General features: G+C 32.4%; 1 long non-coding RNA gene across 1 annotated transcript; it reads right to left on the bottom strand.

The window, feature by feature from the left end:
* Positions 1 to 208: 208 nt before the first annotated feature.
* LOC138340675 (uncharacterized) lies at positions 209 to 12,193 on the bottom strand. The gene is made up of 3 exons (XR_011213419.1): positions 12,083 to 12,193; positions 10,160 to 10,380; positions 209 to 473 (listed from the first exon to the last, which is right to left on the bottom strand). It is a non-coding gene; the product is annotated as an uncharacterized lncRNA (long non-coding RNA).
* Positions 12,194 to 13,292: the final 1,099 nt, after the last annotated feature.

Raw genomic sequence — 13,292 nt, 5'->3', positions numbered from 1 at the left:
ATCAAGTTATTCAAATTAAAACTAGTTAATGACCTATCCGATTGGTATGTATTTTGTATACAATTGGTATCCCGTTGGAAGATCACTTTATGTTTATTTCAACTATAAAAAAGTCACTTTATAAGAAACAAAACGTAAACTATAATTATGTGTTATTTGATATCCATTTGAAACTTAGTTGATAACTGACTTGAAGAAACAATGCATATTTTATATGATTTAATACTTAAAAATGTATTAATAAAAAATATATATCATTCAAAAGTTAAAAAGACATGAAATATCAAAGAGTCTAAGTTGCAATCAACGATCTCAAATTTGATCTTCTAGCTTTGGAGTAGGATAATTGCTGGTATCTGGAGCATGTTCTTTTGCTATGCGAGATCCATAAAATTTGCTAGTAATAGCCTCAGTTACTTCATTTTCACTGATCGCATCATCATCGTTCTTTATTTTTCCGCATTGCCATCAACCTAGTTTGAGAAATAGAAAAAGAGACCTTATTATATAAAAAATTGTATTATAAGAAAATATCAATTTCATAACAACATTAGTCATAATTTATACAAAAAAAAAAGGTGATTTAACAAACTACAATCAATTCACATAATTGGACCAATGATATTTTAATAAAAATAATACACAACTTAAGTCAGCTTTCATACCAACAATAAATTAATTTCTAATCAATGTTAGAACACATTTCATACCATATTTATAAATCGTATATTAAGTCAACTTTCGTACCAATATTATTCATGTTTCATGTCAAATTAGTAGACACAATGAGAATTATTTTTTTTTAAAAAAATAATTTTCTAAATTATGTACCAACTTCATACCAGATTTAAACAAGTTCCACACTATATATAAGTAATACATCATATCATTTTTATACCAAATTTTATACCAATTCATGTCAACGTTAAACAAAATTCATACCATATTCATAAATAAATCGTACATTAAGTCAGCTTTCATAACAATAATATGCATAATATAACAATTTTAACAAAAAAATCTACTAAATGTATTTAACCATATCCTATGTAGTAAAAAATGCAATTAACTTTTGGAGGACACAGCAACACACTCAACGATACTTTCCAAGAGTCCAAACAACACAAGGTTTTAAGAACATCTTTACCTCCTATAATGAAATCCAATATACACTACCCAAGGCCGCAAATCTCCTAAAAATGTTAGCAAAATAAATAAATATTTGATTTTTTATCATTCCCCACGTAGTAAGAACTCAAATCAACAAAACCCAGAAAGAATCAACCTCAAAACACCTTTGATTCACCTCCATGAAAATAGAAAAATAAACTTTCTTGCAATACGATTATCAAACGAGGTTTCTCCAAAATACTATAATTATTGAAAATTACAACTTAGAGATCCACCCTTTTGTTTTGATAGTATGGATAATATATTTCTCCTAATTACTTTTAATGGAGTATGGATGAAAGGGATGAAAGATAAATTTATGTTTTCTAACGTGGGATTGACGTAGGGTGAGGGATTTAGGTGGGTGCGAGGATGTGATCTCTAACTGTAAAAAGAAACAATAATCAATGTAAATCTCGAGATAATTATGAGGTATTCTTTATTTAAATATTTCAATAATAATATAAGGAACAAATAATCAATGTAAATCCCTGTAAGAGATAATAATGGGATATTCTTTATTTAAATAATTTTATAATGACATAAACTTATACAAAAATACTTATTTAATAAAGTAAAATTTAATTAATTTATAAATATTTAGTGATATGTTATAACTCGTAATTAAATTGTTATAAGCAAGAATTTTTTAAAAGTAGATTTAAAACTTGTAATATTTACTCTTAATTGTGTATATTGGGTGATTTCTCCTTAATAGATGAACTAGGATTCATGAGCTTCGACCCGTATCATTTTTGCTTCTCTACTATTCTTTTTTTAAGAATTTTCATATATAGCCACTCAAAAATAGCTTAATTATTCTCTATAGCTATAGTTTGATAATTACATTCCGTAGTTACATGTTATATGGAGGAGAGAGGCGAGCAACAGAAGGAAAAGAGTGGGAGAGAGGTAAATTAAATATGTATATTGGTTAGATAATTGTGTATTATACATATGTATTTGTATATATGGCAAGCGAGATTAGAAGAGGGAGGAGAGAGGCGAATGATATTGGGAGAGAGAGAGAGAGTACAGAGGTGAGCAATATGGAGAGAGGGAGGAGAGAGGCGAGCGAGAGATGACAGATTATGGGAGAGATGTGAATTGTGTGTGTGTGTGTGTGTGTGTGTGTGTGTGTATATATATATATTGGTTAGATAATTGTAGTATATATGGCAAGCGAGATTGGGAAAGGGAGGAAAGAGACGAGCGAGATTGGAAGAGGGAGGAGAGAGGCAAGAGCGACATGTATATCACTTAGATAATTGTACATTATACATATGTATTTGTATATTCTGGCGAATTATATATATACAAACGTGGCTAATTATACAAACTCAAAGTTAACCCGCGTAATTAATGTATAATGTTAGTCGCGAGTGATAATTATAGCAAACTATAGTTATGAAGAGTAATTAAATTGTATAAATTTGTTCAACCGTGCAATTTTAAGATAATATATATTACTCTTTTTTTTTATGTGTTATATATGGATTTTCGAGATTCAATCAAATTTTGTATAGGGTTTTTAGATATTTAAGTTAATCACTGTAATTTGTAATATTTTAACATAATTTTCAGATAATATATACTACAACCTGTTAGGTTATTGGCATTTTAATATTAATATTTAACATATTAAATTGCTTTATTTTGGAGTTATAAGAATGAACATTGGAATGGATGACTTCTACATCATCCACTAGCATTGGTTATCCATCAATGTATTTCATTCTTAATTCCTCCATTACTCTTTGTAACCTATGTAACTCCCATTGTAACTTATGTAACCTATGTAATTCCTATTGTAACCTATGTAACCTATGTAATTCCCATTGTAACCTATGAAACTCCTAAGGCCATTATCTTCACTATTTACTACCTCCATTATCTTCCTATTCATTGCTAGGAAGACTTCTTGTAGTATAAATAGTGGCAGTCTTCATTTGGTTTTAGAGACACACAATTCATAAGAGAAAACAAAGAGTGAAAGAGTTAGTCTAAAAGAGAGTTCTTATTAGTTGAAGGGAGGTGTTCTTTTTTGTGGAGCTTTGGACTCAACTCTTGTCCAGAGTTGTTGAGTTAACTTTGTGAAGGCTGTTGTATCCTGGAGGGGACAAGTCAAAGAGGACTACTGCTGGACCGGTGAAAACATTTGCTACAGTGGGCTTGAATCTCCTTAAAGAGAGCGAGATATCCGCGCCTCGGCCTGAAGAGATTACTTTCGTCATTTTATTTTCAATTGTAATCTTGCAATTTTATTATCTTGTAAGTTTTTTCACTAACAATTTTAAGGAGATTCAAAGATGGCTACAATTGAAAAAACCGCGGATGTCAAGATGGGAGATCTTAACAAGCCATTTCGGTTCAATGGTAACCATTTCAAAAGATGGAAGGGTAAAGTACTTTTATACTTAAGTCTTCTCAATGTTTCTTACGCTTTAACCGAGAAGAATCCAAATAAAGAAGACATCACCACTATGAATGATGATGAAACTATTTCTCATCTAGAGAAAGTGGAAAAGTACGATGGTGATTCCTATAAGTGTCGGTATTATCTTCTTAATTGTCTATCTGATAATTTTTATGATTATTATGATAGAACTTACTCTAGTGCAAAGAAAATTTGAAAGGCATTGCAGAGTAAGTATGATACCGAAGAGGCCAGAGCAAAAAAATATGCAGCTAGTAGATTTTTTCGTTTCCAAATGGTGGACAACAAATCAGTGGTAGATCAAGCTCAAGACTTCATCATGATTGTTGGAGAGCTTAGGTCCGAAGAGGTTAAAATTGGAGATAACCTTATTGTTTGTGGCATAGTGGATAAACTTCCACCTTCTTGGAAGGAATTTCAAAAAACTATGCGCCACAAACAAAAGGAAACCTCTCTTGAAACCTTGACAATGAAAATCCGCATGGAAGAAGAAGCAAGAGGCCAAGATGCACTTTTACAAACAGAAGAGAACAACATCACATCGAAGGTAAATTTAATTACTTCGAATAATGCTACTCCTGAAACTCATAAGAATACTTCTTTAAAGCCTAAGAATAAAAAATTCAAGAAAAATAATGGTAGACCTCCCAAGAAAAATAATGGTGAAAATCACCAAGCACAAAATCAACAAGTTCAAGAAAAGGGACCATGCTTTGTTTGTGGCAAGAGTGGGCATATTGCTCGATTTTGCAGATTCCGGAAACGTGGTCCTATTTCTCAGGCAAACGTTACCGAAGAACCTTTTGTGGCGGTGATTACCGACACAAACATGGTTGGGAATGTTGATGGATGGTGGGCTGATTCTGGTGCAAACCGTCATGTCTGTTATGACAAAGACCGATTTAAAAAATATACTCATTTTGAGGAGCCCAAAACTATCATGCTTGGTGATGCTCACACTACTCAAGTGCTTGGAAAGGGAGATGTTGAATTGTGTTTTACTTCTGGAAGGATATTAACATTGAAAAATGTACTTTATACTCCTTCTATGAGAAAAAAATTTGATGTCTAGTTTTCTTCTTAATAAAGCAGGCTTTAAACAAATTATTGAATTTGATCAATATGTAATAGTGAAGAAAGGTATTTTTGTGGGGAAGGGGTATGCATGTGATGGAATGTTTAAGTTGAATGTTGAAATGAATAAAACTTCTACTTCTGTTTATATGCTTTCTTCTACTAATTTTTGGCATGCTCGTTTCTGTCATATTAATGATCGTTATGTTGGAATCATGAGTAGTTTAGGATTAATCCCAATGGTTAAAAAGAATTTTGAAAAGTGTGAGGCTTGTAGTAAAGCCAAGATCACTAAAAGGCCTCATTTTCAAGTTGAAAGAAAAACTGATTTGTTAGAATTAGTTCATACTGATATTTGTGAACTTGGTGGAATTCTAACTCGTGGAGGTAATAGATATTTTATCACTTTTATTGATGATTTTTCTAAGTTTACATATGTTTACTTGATGAAAAATAAAAGTGATGCTTTTGAAAATTTCAAAACTTATCTCAATGAGGTTGAAAATCAGTTTGGAAGAAAAATAAAAAGAATTAGAAGTGATAGAGGCCGTGAATATGAATCAAATGAGTTTAATTCTTTTGTTAGATCATTGGAAATAATTCACGAAACTACTCCTCCTTACTCTCCTTCGTCTAATGGAGTAGCAGAAAGGAAAAATAGAACTTTGGTTGAATTGACTAATGCTATGCTAATTGAGTCACATGCACCTTTAAATTTTTGGGGTGAAGCTATCTTAACTGCTTGTTATGTGTTGAATCGTGTGCCTCATAAAAAGTCTAAATTGACACCTTTTAAATTGTGGAAAGGTTACAAGCCAAGTTTAGGTTATCTAAGAGTTTGGGGTTGTCTAGCCTTTGTGAGGCTAGTGGATCCCAAGATTACAAAGTTGGGTAAGAAAGTTACTACTTGTGCTTTTCTTGGTTATGCTTCAAATAGTACAGCCTATAGATTTTTTAATCTTGAAGATAATATTGTAATAGAATCTGGTGATGCTATTTTTCATGAAAATAAATTTCCTTTTGATACTAAAAATAGTGGGGGTCAAAGGATTGAACAAAATATTTTGTCACTACCTAGTTCTTCTACTTCAACTTTAAAAAATAAAGATGTTGTTGATTTTGAGTTAAGAAGAAGTAAAAGAGCTAGAGTAGAAAAAGATTTTGGTCCTGATTTTTATGTGTTTAATGTTGAAAAATGACCCTCTAACTTTGAAAGAAGCATTATCTTCACATGATTCTATTTTTTTGGAAAGAGGCTGTAAATGATGAAATGAAATCTCTAATTTCTAATAAAACTTGGAAGTTAGTTGATTTACCACCGGGTTGTAAAACAATTGGTTGCAAATGGGTCTTAAGGAAAAAGTTGAAACTGGATGGTTCTATTGATAAATACAAGGCTAGGCTAGTTGCAAAAGGTTTTAAACAACTAGAAGGCCTAGAATTTTTTGATACTTTTTCTCCGGTAACAAGAATTACATCCATTAGACTTTTAGTTGCTATGGCTGCAATTTTTGATTTGCAAATTCATCAAATGGATGTAAAAACTGCTTTTTTAAATGGAGACCTAAATGAAGAAATTTATATGGACCAACCCGAGTGTTTTGTTGAAGCAGGCCAAGAAAGCAAAGTATGTAAACTTACTAAATCCCTATATGGCTTAAAACAGGCACCAAAGCAATGGCATGAAAAGTTTGATTCATGCATGATTGAAAATGGTTTTAAGACAAATGAGTGTGATAAGTGCATATATTATAAGTCTTCGAATAATTCACATGTGATCATTTGCCTATATGTTGATGATTTGTTGATCTTTGGCTCTAACATGAATGTTATTGATGAAGCTAAAAATGTTCTTAGAAGCCGTTTTGATATGAAAGATCTTGGTGAGGCAAATTTTATTCTTGGAATAAAAATAACAAGAACATGTGAGGGGATTTTCCTTGACCAGTCACATTATGTTGAGAAAATTTTGAAAAAATATAACTTTCATGATTGCAAGCATGTTGCTACTCCTTTTGATTCAAGTGTTCACTTATTTCCTGTTGAAAGTGAAAATGATGTAATAAATCAAAAAGAATATGCTAGTATAATCGGAAGTTTGAGATATGTGACTGATTGCACTAGGCCTAATATTGCATATGCAGTAGGAGTACTTGGCAGGTTTACAAGCAAGCCAGGTAATGAACATTGGCATGCTATAACAAGAGTTATGAGATATTTAATTGGAACGAAAAATTGTGGTTTGTTTTATAAAAAATATCCTGCTGTACTTGAAGGCTTTTGTGATGCGGATTGGAACACTTTGTCAGGTGATTCCTGTTCTACAACTGGTTATGTCTTTACTTTAGGTGGTGTTGCTGTTTGTTGGAGATCAAAAAGTAAACTATAATTGCTAACTCTACCATGGAGGCTGAACTAATTGCTTTAGCTTCAGCTAGTGAGGAAGCGAATTGGTTAAGAGATCTATTGTTTCAAATTCCTTATTTTGAAAAATCAATTCCTCCTATTTTAATTCATTGTGATAGCACCGCTGCAATTGGTAGAGTTCAAAACCGTTATTACAACGGTAAATCCAGACCTAAAAGGAGGAAACACAGTAATGTAAGATCGTATTTGACAAATGGTACCATTAATGTTGATTATGTCAAATCTTGTAATAATCTTGCAGATCCTCTTACGAAGGCCTTAACAAGAGAAAAGGTCTGGAGCACATCGAGGGGGATGGGATTGAAGCCTACAAATCCTTGATTCATATATGAGGAAACCCAACCTGGGGACTAGAAATCCTATAACCATGTTCAAAGGGAAAAACTAATCATATGATGACTTGTTGTGAAAAATGCACTATTTTTTTCCCTCCCTATGATGTGAGTGCATTATTTCCTGTAGTTTGTGAAGGTTGAGTTGATAAAACTCTTAATGAATATCTGTAGCCCGTATGGGTGGAGTGTTAATATTACAGGAGCACTCTCGACAGATTTCACCTATGTGATGTGTGGAAATAGGTCGCTTCCTATGAGAATGGGGCTTATTCTCAAATGCAGTCATGAAACCGGGATAGCACATGGCCATAACGTGCTTGCTATTAAAGCTCATGTCAACACCTTGATTATTATATATGAGCAGTGATATTTTATTTCCCTTAAAAAGTCATAGTTCAAGTCTGAGACCACTACGACTCTGGAGTAAAAGTTACGGTTTCACTAAGTGGAGGTTCAATGCAGAGCACACCTTCATTATGCATAGTAGTCTTCCTTCAGCTGATATCCTCTCCTATATAAATATTAAAAAGAGTGGGGTATTGTTAGGTTATTGACATTTTAATATTAATATTTAACATATTAAATTGCTTTATTTTGGAGTTATAAGAATGAACATTGGAATGGATGACTTCTACATCATCCACTAGCATTGGTTATCCATCAATGTATTTCATTCTTAATTCCTCCATTACTCTTTGTAACCTATGTAACTCCCATTGTAACTTATGTAACCTATGTAATTCCTATTGTAACCTATGTAACCTATGTAATTCCCATTGTAACCTATGAAACTCCTAAGGCCATTATCTTCACTATTTACTACCTCCATTATCTTCCTATTCATTGCTAGGAAGACTTCTTGTAGTATAAATAGTGGTAGTCTTCATTTGGTTTTAGAGACACACAATTCATAAGAGAAAACAAAGAGTGAAAGAGTTAGTCTAAAAGAGAGTTCTTATTAGTTGAAGGGAGGTGTTCTTTTTTGTGGAGCTTTGGACTCAACTCTTGTCCAGAGTTGTTGAGTTAACTTTGTGAAGGCTGTTGTATCCTGGAGGGGACAAGTCAAAGAGGACTACTGCTGGACCGGTGAAAACATTTGCTGCAGTGGGCTTGAATCTCCTTAAAGAGAGCGAGATATCCGCGCCTCAGCCTGAAGAGATTACTTTCTTCATTTTATTTTCAATTATAATCTTGCAATTTTATTATCTTGTAAGTTTTTTCACTAACACAACCTTTGTTCAATTTAGATAGCATAGATGAATTTTTAGAATAAAAAAAGTAATTCTATGCTTTTTTTCATATTTTAATATTAATTATTGTATTTTATATAATAATTTTACGTTAATTATTATTGTTGTTATATTATACTTGATATTTTTTATTGTACCCCTCCAAATCCACCAGGAGCTAGATTAATATCCTTAATTGATTGTACCCTCTAGATGTCCCCCACCCCACCCACCCACCCCGGTGTCAAGTACTAGTGTTATAACTTATTTTTCTCATATTATTCCAGTAAAATGATAATAGTCACACCTTAGTATTTTCATGATTATAACCTTGATGTTTATTAATGTGCGTGGCAATTGGATTAGATTTGTCAATAACATTGACCACATGATAGGAGCTAAAAGTGTTAGATTTCATCCTCAATATCATAGCATAGACTTGGTTTGTGGAAGGAGTAGCACCTTTAATGGACGAGTTTGATCATATATAAGACATCGTTTTGATCAATCTTAAGAGTTGTCATCGTCGAGCTCTAGCAACCAAAAGTCAATGTGAAAGTCTACTCTACACTGTCATGATGATTGGGTTTGATACAATGGGAAAAATAAATGAAGCTAATGATCATCTCAACTAAGATCTATACAATCAAATCGCTTATTTATAGCATCTCATCTCATCTTTCAATTCTACTAAAAACTTTCTTCCCAACTAAACACTGTGCATTGTGAAATACACTCAATATAACCAGGTGCAACTAGTTTGTAACTAACTCTTCTTAATCAAGACTTCTTTATGAACCAGGTACATTCTTGCTACATTTGCTGCATACTTTAACTCAGTTTTGTCTCACTCTTTCATTTTCTCAAATTTTAATTAGTTTTTCACTTTGTATTGTTTTCTTTGCAAGACATTTTTGTTGCACCATTTTATACCATCATTCCCATAGCTTTTTTTTTAGTGTTACATCTCACTGAAAAAAATGTATTCATACTACGTTATTTGTGCTTTTAAAGGCACTTGGTTGACTTCTTTTCCTATTAATTTTTGTATAACCTTAGGAAAAATAGATTTTTAAAAATTTCATTTCATATTTAAAATACCACCAAACACAAATATATAGAAAAATTTTAAATAAGAGACACAAAATTAATAGTAGCAATAATATATATTTGGAAAGATGTCATATATATCTATATATATTATTGTATAGATGTCATATACTTGTTTTAATGAGGTGACTACATAAAATCATTATTGAGTCAAGTGGATTCAAACAAGCAACTCCATGAAGCAAATCAGTAGTCAATCCATTAAAACGATCATTGAGTTCTTGAAGCTGCCAATCAATAATCTTACAGTATACTTTAACACAATAATGATGTAAAACCGTGTAGTCGGCAAGTTTACCCCTTGATCTTCCAGAATTAACATATGGCTCATCAAAATTAGGTAACAAAATGTTATACTTGATACAAAATGTAGATACCTTATCAATAAGTGCATCCCATCCATCATCTCTTAGCATTTGCAATCTTCTCTTTGCTACTTCAACTAGAAGCATAGCATTTGCAATATCTTGTTCTTTCTTTTGCAAGGATATACTGAGCTCATTTGTGATACCTAAGATATCTCTCATCAAGTGCAACATAAAAGCAATCTTAAATGTTTGACAAGCTACGAGATATCCTGTAGCCTTAGCTCTTTCATCTGTAGAATATGCATCAACGACAAGTGCATCAAGAACATTAACAATAGAGCCAAACATAAGAATAAAGTTGCTAAAAGATTTGAAGTGAGATCCTCAACGAGTATCACCGGCTCTTATAATACCAAGTTCTTTGATGCAAGTCGGTGCCGGTTGTAAACTCACCCATATCTAGTGCCTCTTGAATTCTTTTTTTTTTTGAAAATCTCAAAATTCATCCATACGCTTAAAAGAAGATCCCAACACATTCAAAACATTTGAAAACCAATAATACAAGCTCTCCACTTGAATACATTTTTTAGAAACCGCAACTAGAGTTAATTGAAGTTGATGAGCAAAACAATGAACAGAGTGAGCTAAGACACTTTCTTGCCTAATCAACATTTTAAGGCCATTCATCTCGCCTTGCATATTACTTTCCCCATCATTACATTGTCCGCGCACATAGGATAGACTCAATGAATGTTGAGCTAGTACATTGACAATTGCCTTCTTTAAAGATAAAGCACTAGTATCTCGAACATGTACAATGTCAATCAATCGCTCCATTACAAAGCTCATTCGATCAACATATCATAAAAAGATAGCAATTTGCTCCTTACGTGACACATCAAAAGATTCATCAACCAATAAAGCAAAATAGTCACCATTTAATTCTTGAATAATAGCTTTGATGGTTTCTATCTTACATGCAGTCACAATATCTTTTTGAATCATTGGATAAGTCATTTGGTCATTCTGAGGAGCATGTTCCAATACATAATCATCAATTTTATCACAATGTTTCGCATACCATGAAAGAATTTCAAGAAAATCACCTCTATTAAGTGATGATTTAGATTCATCATGAACCCGAAATGCAAATCCTTTATTCAAAAGAAGTCTTACTACATCAATTGAGGCAGACATGCGAAGCCAATGATCATGCTTAACTTGATCATATTGTCTCTCAAATGCATATGTAATAGACTGTTGTAGTCGCATTAGATCTTCGATTTTCTTTTTTGCCAAATTATGAGTGTTATTTGGCCCACTAATATGTTAGCTTAAAACTTTTCTTCTTATTCCAACTCTTAAATCCTACCGTAGAAAATACTTCACCTCCACCTTGATGAATGTTATCATCTTTAAACAAATAACACTTCAAACAATATGCTGCATCGTTACATACACTATATTCCAATCAATCATGACACTCTTTAAACCATTCAGGATTAAAACGACGCATGTCTCCATAAAAAATCTGTTTCAGGAAAAATATGATTCATAAGGACCTTATTCTCTCCAAATTACACCACGATCATTTGGATTTGGATGATAATTCAAGATTGGAGTTCTTTTCGCCGAATCAAATTCTAAAGAATTTAAATCAATTTCTTGTCTTTTAAAAGAAATGTAGTGGTACTTCTGATTTTCTTCCCGTGCAACTTGACTATTAGAAGCCAAATTTGATTTTGGTACTTGGAAAAAAATACTTCTTCACTGATTTTTGATTTTTGAGACTGAATTTGTAAAGCAAAAAATTCATAAGGAATCAATAAATCAATCCTAAACAAAACAAGTAAATATAAATAGAGCATTACGATGGCAGCAAGTCAACAACCAGATTTATGAACAAACTTGAACAAAAAAGAGAAGAAGAAGAAGAAGAACAAATTGGACGAGGAAAATAAAAATACAGGGTGTAGAAAAGTAGGAACTTACTGTTGTCATGACCACGACGTAGATTGACACCGAGCAATGGCGATTGAAGTATGAGAAGCAGTTAGCCTAGTTGTTTTTGGACTCTTGCTCTTCAAAACTTTTGATTTTGGAATTGGACATCTGTTTTTTAAATCCCTAAATTGTGCTTTTTCTTTTAAAAAAATATAATATTAAACTAAAGATAATTTAAGTCATTTGGTTTAAAAAATTAAAGGAAGAAAACGTTTAAAACTGAAGAAAAAAAAGTTACAGATATAAAAAGAGTTCAAAAAATCACCGAAGCCTTTTGTTAAAAAAATTGTCTTCAGCAAGGTTCGACAAAATTTTATGGCCCCTGAACCGTTGAACCAACAATTCAACGTGGTTCTGGGGTGTCAATTTAAATATATATAGGTATAAAAACAGTATTTGACGACGTAATTTTCCGATGAAGCGATATTTTTATCCCTGCATAGTGTTTCCTGTTGGGTATGTAGCAAGAATTGATGGGAAATCGAGGGAAGGAGAGTAATTTAAAAAGTTTAGAACTTGAAAGGTTGGGAACTTGAAAAGTCCTCTAATGCTTTATTGAAAAAGGTAATAGTCCCTCATCAGTAATGGAAATGAAAATAGGAGAGTTTAAATAAATAAACACTCCTATTAATTGTTAAAAGGGTTGGAAAGAGGGACCCCCCTTGCGCCGTCGTCGTCGTCGCTCGCTTCGGCTTTGGCAAATGATCGAGAGATAATTTTTTGGATAAAATTTATTTTAATTATTTATTAATTAATTTAAATGGACAAAAATAATTTTTCAATAAATTAGTTGATAACAGAATTTAACCGAAATGTTTTCAACTTTTTAGCTAACCTGACCCGACTCGGATCCGCGCGAGTGACCCGTTTTAAATTCCGTTATATTCAAAATTTCCCGCCATGACTGTTCTGAAAGGTTGCAACTTCCAGGAACAGTCAATACCATTTGAAAGTTTGCAACCTTTCATTAATGGTCGTGTCAATTCTGAAAGGGTAGCAACCTTTCAGAATATATTATTCTTGCCTATAAATACCATTCAGTATTCAGAATATTTACTAACGAATTTTCTGATCTTCCTTCTTCTTAAAAAACAAATATTTCTTCGTGTACTTTCCTGCTGTGGATTGACTCGCTGACAGTAGAGTTTTTGGTATCTATACTCTACTAATTAAGATCATTTTACCCTGGGAGGTTATA

Source organism: Solanum lycopersicum, chromosome 12 (genome assembly GCF_036512215.1).
Source record: "Solanum lycopersicum chromosome 12, SLM_r2.1".
Classification (NCBI taxonomy): Eukaryota; Viridiplantae; Streptophyta; class Magnoliopsida; order Solanales; family Solanaceae; genus Solanum; species Solanum lycopersicum.
Note: the sequence above shows the minus strand (reverse complement) of the source record. Positions and strands in the feature narration are given on the sequence as shown.